The sequence below is a fragment of the Ischnura elegans genome, chromosome 9, assembly GCF_921293095.1.
Source record: "Ischnura elegans chromosome 9, ioIscEleg1.1, whole genome shotgun sequence".
Taxonomy (NCBI): domain Eukaryota; kingdom Metazoa; phylum Arthropoda; class Insecta; order Odonata; family Coenagrionidae; genus Ischnura; species Ischnura elegans.
This window is the reverse complement of record NC_060254.1, coordinates 30,361,863-30,374,244: the sequence shown is the minus strand read 5'-3', so window position 1 is coordinate 30,374,244 and position 12,382 is coordinate 30,361,863. Positions and strand designations below refer to the sequence as shown.

Here is a 12,382-nt window from a genome sequence, read left to right as displayed (position 1 = left end):
ACATGAAATAATGTATCCTAAGCCAGAACGCTGTGTCTTAAGAGAGTCTTAGTTGAAAGCCTATCTATCATTAACTGACAAAAGATCACTCCATAAGGTCGAGTGATAATGTAGTGACGTGAGGAATGAAGATATAGTTTTCAAGGCTAATCTCCACCAAGAGTCTCATCGGAGCGCCGTTGCCCGGTAGATGCTGAGGAACCTTGGTCAACAAGGCAAAAATTCATTTATTGTAAAGGATTAAATATGATCACTTCGAGCTGATTTATTTAATAATAGTTTCTTAGGTAGAAAACCTAAATAGGGTGTTTTCCTATTACTTTGTTATTGACTAATTTGAAACATTATTACTCCTGGAGTGCGCATTTCACGCTCTTAGATTTTCGAATGACGATGTCCGTTTTTCGCGATTAAATAAAAAGTGAAAAATTTCAAGCGCGCAAAAACGCGACGGCTAAGTAGGAATGATGGGAAAAGTCCGTGTGACGTATTTCTGGTTCCAGCTGTCGGCGTGTGAGGTGACCTTGGGTCGAGGCTTGAGCGCTGATACGACCCAGGCTGCTAGCAGGTAGCTGAGTACCCTGCTAGCAGGTAGCGCTTGGCTTAAATAAGGATTATTATTCCCCTATCAAACAAAGGAAACTTTCCGAGCTTAGGTATTTTTAATGTGTGATTATTATGAGATGTTTCCCTGAGCTCTGTGCCTCATGCATGCATTGGTAATCTCAGTCCATGTAAAACTCCTATCTTCTCGTATAAAAACTAGGTTTCTGTGACGTCACGTGGAGTAGAATCGCATGGGCGCCAATCTGGCCTTTTTCAAATGAGGTTAAAATTGACCGTGGCCATTCGTCTAAACTGGGATTTCTAAAACCAAGTAATTTTTATATTATGAATACACTAATGGTGGGTAAGGAATCGCAATCAATGCCTTTTGTTTTCTTTGATGAAGGAAACTACCCTATTGGCAGGTCCTATAAAATAGGGGTATTATTTATTAGCATTTATTTAGTTATGATTTGAACGGAGATAAAAGTATCGAGGCCAGCTTTCTGATCTACTGAAACGTGTTTTTTTTATATTTGCATTTTATAGATCGATAGTAACGTCTAGGAATTGTATGATGCATCGATGTATGGACAAGAAGGCGTTAGGAGTTTTGCTGTCTTTGGCTGGCATTGGAGTAAACCCATGTGATACATGATATTTAATGCGATACTATTATGGCTTATTACTTCTTGTTGTACAAATGACTCCGGTTTCATGTGAAGAAAATCTATCTATCTTGGATGTGGGCAGCGTGGTTTCTAAAATTCAATTCTAAATTTGCTCTCAAGTAACAAAACGTGCAAATCTGCCACGAATATACCAAGTATTTATTCAGAAATGCAATTTTGTTATTATATTTTCTTTGTATTTAGTTCTACTCTGCCCCATATTATTTTATTGTAAGGAGTTTCAGATAAATCGCTTTTACGAGCTTAAATTACCAGAGCGAATACATATTCCATTCAAAGTTTCTATGTGCTCCATCTTCTTTTCAAGGGAGATGTTTGGAGTAGTAAGTATCCATGATGTTAGCTGCTTAATGTTTTCTTCTTGGCTTGATATAAATACGAAGTATTGGCATTACCATATAATGTGTATTTCATTGCTTTAGTGCGGACTGATTGATCTGAGACAAAGGCAAAACTATGTAAATGGTGAATAATATGTCTCTTAAGTATCATAACTGTTCAATTTATAAATATAATAAAGATTAGGCCTGTCAGGCCAAATTGAAAAACAGCTTTACCTCCTCGGTAATTTTCTATACAATCGCGATTTGGCTGGTGATCCAATTTTAATAAAAGTTCTGAAAAAATAACTTTTTCAATAGTGCAGCTCGTAATATTCGTGTCTTATACGCGCTAAATGATTAAAAAAAATAAAATCTATTGCGTTTCCCCCGAAATAAATGACGTACGGTGCTGGATTCCTCCAGCGTTTGAGGGGAATAAAAGCATCTAGGAACTTATGGAAATCGCTCTTCAATTCCCGTGGTCTCGTAGTTGACAAGTGATGGCTTTATCCGGCGGTGACGAGGATTACTTAAAAAAAGAGTATAAGAGTTATAACCTTCGAGGCAAATCAAGCGGACTGTGTCGCTTCCATATCCAACCCGTTCTCTGAGGGTAGCATTGGGAAGTCGCGTCGTTAGGGCGATGACCCGGCTTGATGCACCTATTCAGGGGTAATCTCCACGATTCGAATGCGCCGCCTCCAGTTCGCGGATGTTGGGCCTATTCGATAATCCAGGCAAGTGAGACACCAGCTATCGGCGTAAATCGGAACTAGAGCTACGAGAATACCAAGAAATCGCCTTAGGAAGCACGTTGAGAAATCATAGACATTGTTTGGTATTTTATGAATTCTCTTGTTACTTCGTTGTTAGTAAGCTATCGTAACTTCGTAAGTATTATATATTTTATGCACTCATATAGGTATATTTATAATGCATTTTAGCTGCCATTAATTGCTATAATTCATTATTTACTGTGAGGGTTTTTTTTAGGCATTTGAGGTAGCCAACGTAGTGCACTTTTTCTTTCCTACCCTGCGAAGAATAGTTTAAAAAAATCGGAGTCACCCATTTACGGTCATTGGGAACCCTATGAGTAATCCCCGCGAGATAGCCGCGGATATTTCAGTTATAATTTGTTACTTCCTGAATCTTTATTGCTATCGTTGTTTCCCTGAGGTATTGAAATACCCCCTCAAAGCTAAGAAAAATCTTCCTTGGCATTTTCTGCTTAATTCATCACATTGACTCGATGATTCCTCCTTTTACACCAATGTTGTCATCACAAAACTATCCTTAATTCGACGGCCATATTGACAAACAATCCGCCATCAGTTATTGCAGTCTGGAATTGGGAACTCCGCAATCCCTCGGTGGTAGATGATAGGTTTATGTACAAAGGAAAAACTGAAATATACGTTAAATTAATAATTTATTTGATCGTATTTATCTCACTAAATTTCTCATTTATTTATTCAAATGGCATGTTTCTCTATGGAAGGGAGACTTGGTCGTTCACTGCAGGAGAGCTCTCACCTCTCCTATCCAAACCTACCGAGCGGTTTCATTAGTGAGAATGATTCATTGAATACCAATTTCGTAACTTACTGATGCATTATTATATCTATGCACCTTTTCACGGAGAATACTAATAACTATGTGAACAAGTCTAAAATATTTTATTTCCTGCAAAAATTGAGTTCATTTCTAATTAATGTTGTTTACATTGATATTTTTTATTATTATTTATTATAGTGAATTAAAGAAGGTAGTGCTGGATGGAAAGGGAGGCTCCCAGCTCACTTCTTGAATACTCAATGAAAACCTACCTTAATTGGTAGAATACTATAATAATAATTATCTTTTGGTTACGTCGTTCTTATAAATTGTCTTCACGTTTGTTCACCTACGTGAAAATTGACGAAGAATTAAATAATTATTTGGTTGCTCATTTGCTGCCGATTGATGTCGGTTGCCATTTCTTCAGTTCCAATTTCTTCAGCTTTTACTGTAGATAAAGAACAGTTCATTCCGGTGAAAAAAATTCGAAAACAGTTTTCTAGACGATCTCGTCGTATCTACCGGAGGGAGGGATGGGACTTCAAGTCGTCAGGGCGATGACCCGGGTGGCTTGCTGCACCTATTCGCGGGGCATCGCTACGATTTCAGTCTGTCGCCTCCAGTTCGCGGATGTTGGGACTATTGTGCACACTGCTGCAATTGCCCCTCCTTTCGCGTTCGGCGGAGAGGGGCAATGTCGCCGAAGGTCTCATCCTATAGACGAGGCAGACGCCAATCCTGCGGCAGATGAGGATCCCGTCACGCGATATCCCTTCTCTCCCTCCTCCAGCTAACACTCCTTTTCATTCCGTTCGTCGCGTCTTTAACCGCCATTCCCTTGCCAATGGACGAGGCATTTTAGCGATATTTTTTGCGAACCATAGACGCCATTATCAAGTACTTTGATCGTATTTATCTCACTAAATTTCTCATTTATTTATTCAAATGGCATGTTTCTCTATGGAAGGGAGACTTGGTCGTAGACTGCAGGAGTAAGTAGTTGATAATGACCTCTATGGTTCGAAACAAGTGGATGCAGGAGCAAGTACTTGATAATGGCCTCTATGGTTCGAAACATGTCGTACGGACGAAATAAATCTGTAGAAATCAGCAAAGTCTCTTTTTCATTTTCTTGAAGTAGGTATTTTATGAAATCCCATTTCTGACAAACTAATTCGCCGGCTTCAGTGGCGGCGGGGTTAAGCCCACGCCTTCCAGACAAGAGGTCGTTGGTTGGAGTCCCGCTTGTGTAGGTTGCCCCTATCCAGGGTATTGTCGTTCGTCCACGTGCAACCGTTGAAACGTTTAATTAACTCCGACGTAAAAGGCCAATTTCTGCTGTTTTCGGTTGTATGGGAATAAAACAATCGTGTTCGGATCTTACTGCATAGTACAGGCATCTCCCGAAGTTTCGCAACCCCTGGTGGTCACTTCTTCAAAGTGATTGAAACATCGGGATAACTTTCACTACGCGTTAAGGCCTGAAAAAGTTCATTTTATCAAAAACGAATTGCGAAAGCCTCAATTAAGAGTAAATTTTTTCTCCCATAAAAGCCTGACCCCGTTTTTATGGGTCTCTATGAGTAAGAAAAGGTTTATGCATGAATTTAAGGAGCACCTTATTTAGTGCATCCTGTTAGAGTGAAAGAAACGACTTCTTAATTTTTACAGCAAACAGGGGATACCCGCAATATTTGGAATTTGAATTGAATATCTATTTTTAAATTACCTTGGAATTGGAATTTCGAAAACACCCAATGGCATAAGAATCATCAATAATTTCACAAGCGATTTTTAAAACTGCAGTCACGGCGTTAATTTTCCTAAATCGTAGAAGGTAGTATTATCAAAAAACTCATTTCGATCATAATTTTTGTATTAATAAAGCACCTCACATTAGTTGTTTTCATAAAAAAATACTGTATTTTTCAGTAAAATATTTTTAATGCTGATACAAGCTTCGCCGAAAGAACCTATAAAGAAATGTTTCCGAGTTTTTGACGCTATTCATAGGAAAGTTAGCTTCGAAATCCAAATCATTTTGGTCGATTGTCATTTGAAGATCGTGTATGCAAATTTTCCGGAAAATATTATTTAATTCATGTTAACGTGGAACTTCTTTATACGTTTCTGCTAGAACGAGGATCTAGTGAAGCAGAGGTCCGTGTCATATAAGTCCCAAAAATCAGTCCAATGCATACACATAGTTTTCGCCTCGAGTGTATCTCACGGAGCTAACTTCCTTTCCCTTTGTGCGGAAGTTCCGATCACAGAAGGATTCCGCTTGCTTGGGTTTCATCGTGGGATAGCCTGAAAATAAGGTTTCCTGCGTGGGACACTAGATCCGGGAAAAAAAGGCGAATGGTCGCAGCAAGGAAGCCCTTCAAGGGTGACTTTTTATTTTCAAAATCGCATCTGCGGTCAGCCGTTTGTTAGGCCGGTTACACTCATTGTGCTATCGTCGCGGAAAATTAAACGTCGTCGCCGTTCCAACAGTATCGAAAAAAAATTCTCGATTTTGTGAGTTCAAAACTCAATTTTTGGGTGATATAGCGTTTTTAACGTTAAGGGAGATCATCTATAAATGCAATTTTTCAGAATTATGTTTCTTACTGGAAGAAAAACCTTTTGCGAAATCCAATGTAGACCAATAAAAAATGTTATTTCAATAATATAAATGCAGGATTGGATTTTACTGAAGAAGATGGCGTCGACGCGTGGATATTAGGATAACGTTTGATATGTGCTCAACTTTTGGGCTTCAACTATAAGCATTAAAAATGTAACACAAATGCAATACTGATTCAAATATTTCAATGTAAAAGAGCTATACATTTATTTTTATTCATTGATACATTATTCTAGTAAATTACATTGGGAATTTTACGTAGTTTTTATGTTTTTATAAACTTTTATGTATCCCACAACTTTAAATTGCCAAATGAGTTCATTTTATTTGACTAAAATACATAGTTTGTTAATTTAGGACGGATGTTGATTTGATAAAATTTTTGGACTAAGAAATAAGTATCAAAGTGAGATATAATTTGAGCGTATTCATCCAAAGCGTGGATATGGGTTTAGAGACAAATTTTTCGGCTCAGTAATTTATGCAAATGCTATCGATATCTGTTTTGATGGTTTGAAATTTTATGGGGCCAAGCGTCTTTGAATGGGAATCAGATTAGAAAACCATAAATTGTGATTTTTTACTGAGGGAAATGTGCGGATAGGCAACTGTGACGTGGAGGAAATTATCAAGTTGCTGGCCTTCAAAATTTCGAGCCTTTGAATTGAAATGAGCTTCTTTACTTTATTTCGATCACTAAGACCAAAATATTGCTTATGAATTTGTATTTCCCTAATAGATTTGTCTCGTTGTTGCTGCAGAAAATAACACCACCTAAAATCAGCTGTTCATTCCCCTCGCATTTTGGAGTTGTCTCAAATGCTTTGATGCAAGTAAAGAAACTGTCTGAATGGAAACTATTTTTCTTACATAATCAAGTGACATAGATAGTAGTTTTTTCTGGACCATTTCATGCTAGGTCAAAAAGCATTCAGGGAAAAGTCGTGAAGGATGGAGGGTTCCTTGAGTAATCACGATTATTTTTGTAAACACTGATAAAATTTGACTTTTTTTGGGTGTTCTTTCCTTCAAATCTTGGATAATATTTCTTCAGAATTGCAATCACTTCATGACTAAACCTGTAGGTTGATTTGGATAGGTGAGGATAGAGGTCACCTCCAGACTTAGGTACTGGCATGCGAACTCAACTAATTTAAGGGTTAGGGAAGTTCCTTTTCCAACTTGATCTCCTTGGATTTTTTCGGAAATCGAAATGCGGTGCTACCGAAGAAAGATGGAGATGAAATTAATCGACCTAACAATGAGGAATATCTAAGAAGAGTGGGATATAAGAGACTCTTTCCAAAAACTTTAAGGAGATGAAGGGAAAACTTAGTTGACCACATTATGAAGCATTATGGCCTGATGAAAACATTCTTGGATGGAAAACTGGAAGAGAAAGAGGGGCAAGGGATGGCCCCGAATGAGTTACATTGGAAACGTTATAAAGCATGTATAAGAAAACAAAAACGTCGCTATGAAAAAGCTAGCGGATATGAGAGCAGAATGGAGAGCTGCGTCAAACCGATCATGGGATTGTTGACTTATGATGATGATAGACCTTATTAGAACTCTTATTATTCCACTATACTTCTTATATAGACTATAAATACGGCCTACACGACGTGTTAGGACCTAGTAAGAACCGTAAGACATCTTAGACCGTGACCTAGGAAGATCCGGGTGAGCAGTTTTGTGGTGCTCTAATATTATTCTCTTCTTGATATCCTTAATCCTGCATCGTTTTCCTCTAATGTGCTTTACAAATGGTTGAGTTGCTCTCCCTGCTCAATTTTTGCCCACCTATTTTATCTTTAGTCTCACATTTCTAGCTCGCAAAAGCTATAGCTTTACAAAACAGCATATTCTTGGTCTCCTTGTGCTGCGATAGGCATTCCGATGCTCCATTCTTCGGAAACATTCTATGTTACCATTGTTTGGCAATCTCCACGGACAGGAGACTCGTGGCAGCGCGCACAACCGCGGCAGTTGCTCCGAATATGGGTATCCCTCCCTCCCTTCCCCCAACTCCCTTTCCCCGCCAAGTGTGGCACAGGGAATTAAGGGCGGCAGCCAATATAAAAGTCTCGGTCCCGCTCATTTGAACACTTCCTCATCTCCCCCCACCCCCTTACTCCCTCTCGCTTACCCTGCCCCCTCTCCCCCTCCTCCCCCACATTCTCGTACCCCCACCCCTCCATTCTGCCGCACCAGTCCGCTTTTACTACCAACTCCGCGGATCAGGAGTGCCCAGATGTGGATCTTAAGGTGCTACATCCGTAGTTGATGTACTGTCATTCACAACTATAGAAAGGGCCCGGGATATCAATGGCCGTTTCTTTAGGAAAAAAATTGGCGATAAATTCTATGTGGAGTATTCTTAGTGAGAGATTTAAGTAACCATGTTCACAGAAGAAATTAGGGCTGAATGAGAGTTTTTGAGTGGAATCTTTTATTCGTTGCAGTGGGCTCTTTCACCCCGTGGTAGATCCAGAGGAAAGGTGACCCCCCCCCCAAATTCAGGCGGAAACATTTTTCTGGTGCTAATTCAGCAATTCGAAACCGCTAGAAATTTAATCATTCAGCAATTTGGAACTGCGCGTTATATATAGGTAGCGAATCGACTTAACTCCCAAGTAGAGGCCCATAATCAGGAAAAAAGCGTATTCAATTAATTAAATATCCCGGATTTGCCACTGAAAGGCCTTAGAATTATTCATTTAGGCAATGAATGTACTACGTAAAACAGCAGTAGGTGCCATGCAACAAGATAATAAAATAATATGGTCTGAACGGAAGCTCAATACAGTCGAATTGTATGCATTATGCTTGATAAATAGACTCATACCCTACCCCTCCATTCAACCGCACCAGTGTGCTTTTACTGCCAACCCTGAGGATAAGGAGCGCCCAGATGTGGATCTTTAGTTGCCACATCCATAGAGTTGTTCGGTTATTCACAATTTTTGAAGGGTTCAATGTTCTTAAGGCGGTTTTTTTAAGAAAAAAATAGCAATAGGTTACACGTAGCGTGAGCTCTTAGCGTGAACATTTATTTTCAATATCATTTCGAGGGTATTTCCTTTCTAATAAGCCGGTAAAATTAATTCAAAAGCACCCGAGCACTCGCCATACCTTCAGAATAATTCTCTTAATATTTTAATGATATGGAACAGTCTTGTATTTGGATGTGCGATGGAATGAGGCCGCGTGTTTACCAATCTGGCGAGAGCCTCAGCACGTAGACTTTCTTCATTCGGAACCGCCAAGACGTGGACCATTTCTGGGTTGGATTTGTAACCAGTGGTGCAACCTGGTAGATTGCATCTTTTCCGTACCAATTTCTATTTCTACCTACAGAGACAGTTTTTCAAACTCGTTGACACTCAATGGCCATTGATATAATACAATAGTTATCATGTTGGCTAGTAATATTGCTGTTGAGGATTGCTGCACGCTATTACTCAAATACAACAACGCACGAATAATTTTGTTCTCAAAATTGATGCTAAGTTTACAAATACCAAAGGGAATCCGTCGACTTTAACCCGGCAAAAAAGTTTTCTCTTACTGGAGAAGTGAATCCGCTCATGGCCACGATAAATTATTGCAGTTTTTTCTCCAAAAAAACCCACTCTAAAGTTTAAATCACATTTTTTCAACCTTCATGCCTAATTTAGTTCATCGCCTTCAAGTTTTCGTAAAAAAGGTATAAATAGCCTCACAGATTTATCACCATGACCCGAGGAAAACATTTTCGTCTCCGACGAATGTCGTGCGAGATACTTAAATTCTACAACGTCTTATTTTGTTTGTGTCGTCGTACGAACCGGTCTGAAGTCTTGCTGCTGATGTTGGGTTTTTGACCCGCCGGCCTTCTGGAGGAGAATGGTGGAGGGAGGAATGGACGGTCAAGAGTAAAAGGACTGCGATAAAAAGGCCTCTTGAGCTAAATGTCAACGCCGTCACACGATAAAAGAGCTGGACACAAGAATAAAGAGCCCGCCCAAAAAAAAAAACTAAATCAATAAATTCCCTATGGCGAGGATCTTACTTCGCAGTTATGTTTGACGACTTCGAATTTTTTCCTTACTTTTGAGTGGAGCGAAAATATTAAAATAGATTTACCCATCCATACACCTCCATTTGGGTAGGTTGCCTCCATTAATATCATACCATACCAGGAGGAGAAAACGCCAGGAAAATCCCGAATTCCTATTTCCATCAATCAATGGAATTGTTAACTTTAATAATGTGTGTAAGACATTTAAATCGTGTTGGTCAACTGAAGAAGAGTAAAAAAATTCGAATTTTGCGCTATTGGAAACGGTTACCGGGGTCACTGAAAGGAGGAAAACCTCGCCTTGTGGATAAATATTCATTAAAGTGGTTTTGTAATAGTTCTTGTAGCTCTTCCAATAGATGTGAATGTAAGAATGGCTTTTCGTCACGAAATAAAATTCATCATTAATGTAGTTTGATGACGAGTCATAAGGTTCAGAATTAAATAATGAGAACTTTAGCAACACGGAATTACTTTTGTTGCCAACTTCCGTTATACTATTTCTGTTGTGCAATAATTACCCTGAAATAAGTGTGTGGTTGATGTAATGTGAGGGAGTGGCCAAATGCTGTGAATCAACGGAATTATTTTCAACTCTCACCGAGGGTCTCCATATTTTACTTAATCATTTACGCCAGTTACAGCGAAAAAAAAACTGGGTTAATATCCTGTTGCGACCACTTCTATCGTATTTATAATTCTGCGTGTAAGATATTCGGCCTTCCTGATTAATGGGTGTTCCTGGTCCTGCGTTGTAATTCCTAGCATTTCGCTACACTTCCTTGTCATCGCGAGAAGCTAAATTTATGATTTTTCGTCTGATACTCCTCCTTTTCCTTTTTAGACCGCTTAAATGCTCTCAAGTCGTCAGCTGCCTCGGACTCTGAGAGACAACGAAAAAATCATAGTAGTCTTGCCCGATGCACCAGATTCCCTCTCTCCATTTATGTAGGTTTCAACGGAAAGCAAAGAAGAGGTGAATTAAATTATAATAACTGACATTAAATTAAAATACATTCTGACGCTCTTCTGGCTCTTAAAAACTAGATTAAAGTAAATAAAATAGTGATTTCGCAGGAAAAAATACTATGAAAATTAAGATAAAATTTCACAGCTTATAAAATTTAATAAATTATTATGATTCTACTATCAATATAGTGAATTTGTTCCTTGAAACTGTACTGAAAACAAAAAACTCTAAAATAACCTTTTCGAATGACCCTTAAAAAAGCATCAGGATATCCTCACTATTCTGACTCCTTAATTTAATTTATTTTTTACTTGATCCTTTGCACTGAGTATGCAGCAAAGAAAGATAATTAATGAGAAAGCTGCATTTTATAATAGCAAAAAAATTTGTTCAAGTAATTCGAGTCTTTTTTTATCACACCTTTCAAATATCCTTCACGATAGACGAGCGTTGTGGAGTCACCCTAAGCTCGGGGCCCTCGGCGATCGACGACCAGCCGACCTGGCCAGACCGCCTCTGGGTATACTGCCTTTTCCACATTTTATTTAATACTCTGGATTTTTAAGGACATTATAAAATCAAGTTCGGACGAAAGTATGCGATTATAATTGTCTGAAACAATTAATCTCAAAATTGATGAGATTGTTCAATTATATTGTTGGTACTCGCTCATAGCTGTCGTTTAATTTAGCTCCAAGATAAATAGCTTCAGGGAATTATAATCGCATATTTTCATCCAACCTTAATTATTTAATGTCCTTAAGAATCCATATTATTAAAATAAATATCGAAAAGGCTGGCTACACAAGAAAAACCGTTTTCACGGTAACAGCAAAATGCATCCGAAAAATGTTTGCGTTTCCATATCTCGAAAACTAAGAAGTTGCGACCCCATGTTCATTGGAAAATAATGCTTAAAATTGTCTCCCCTACCACCTCCTGTAGTGTTGGAAATTCCGCCTGAAACACCCTGTATACACATATGTTTTAGTGCCGAAGCCTTCTGTCTATCAGCCTCGACCCTGCTGCCGCTCCTGGTCTCCTCTTCTGGACCTCTCATGGCTGTAATCGGTCCCATTTACACGTTTTCGAGCGCCTCTTGACTGCCAGAATCTCTTGAGTTGTCTCGATCTCTCGGACCGAATAGCTTTCAGACCCTCATCGTCGTGGGGGTTCTCTTTACAGGGATGGTGAGCTCTCTGAGGTGAGTTCTCTCGAGGACGTACTTTATAACGTTTTTATAAACTCGCTTTATTGTTTATCATCATGCCCGTGTCAAATCTTACAACTCAATTATAACCCTTTTTTCGGATTAGCTATCAAGCTGAAAATTTCAGGATAACTCAGAAACAGATGAAAATGTTATATTAAAACATTTTTATTATGATTTTAACTGTATGTTGATTGTTATTCAGAATTTAAAATTAAATATGGAGATTAGTCCAAAAAATTGTCACCAAAATCCTATGGCGGCGCTGCGGTCAAATAAAGGACGAGAATGGTAGTCATAAAAACAAGTTTGTTTTCAAATCGAGAGGAATAGTGGAACATGCGCCCTATGTTTTTCGTTGTATACTAAGAAAATAATTTAGGGACTCT

General features: G+C 38.7%; 1 protein-coding gene across 1 annotated transcript in view; it reads right to left on the bottom strand.

Annotated features, from left to right (window-relative positions):
• The window catches only part of LOC124164913 (proto-oncogene tyrosine-protein kinase ROS), a 124,604-nt gene that overhangs the window by 102,937 nt on the left and 9,285 nt on the right, over nucleotides 1-12,382 (bottom strand). The gene's annotated exons all lie outside the window — the stretch shown is intronic.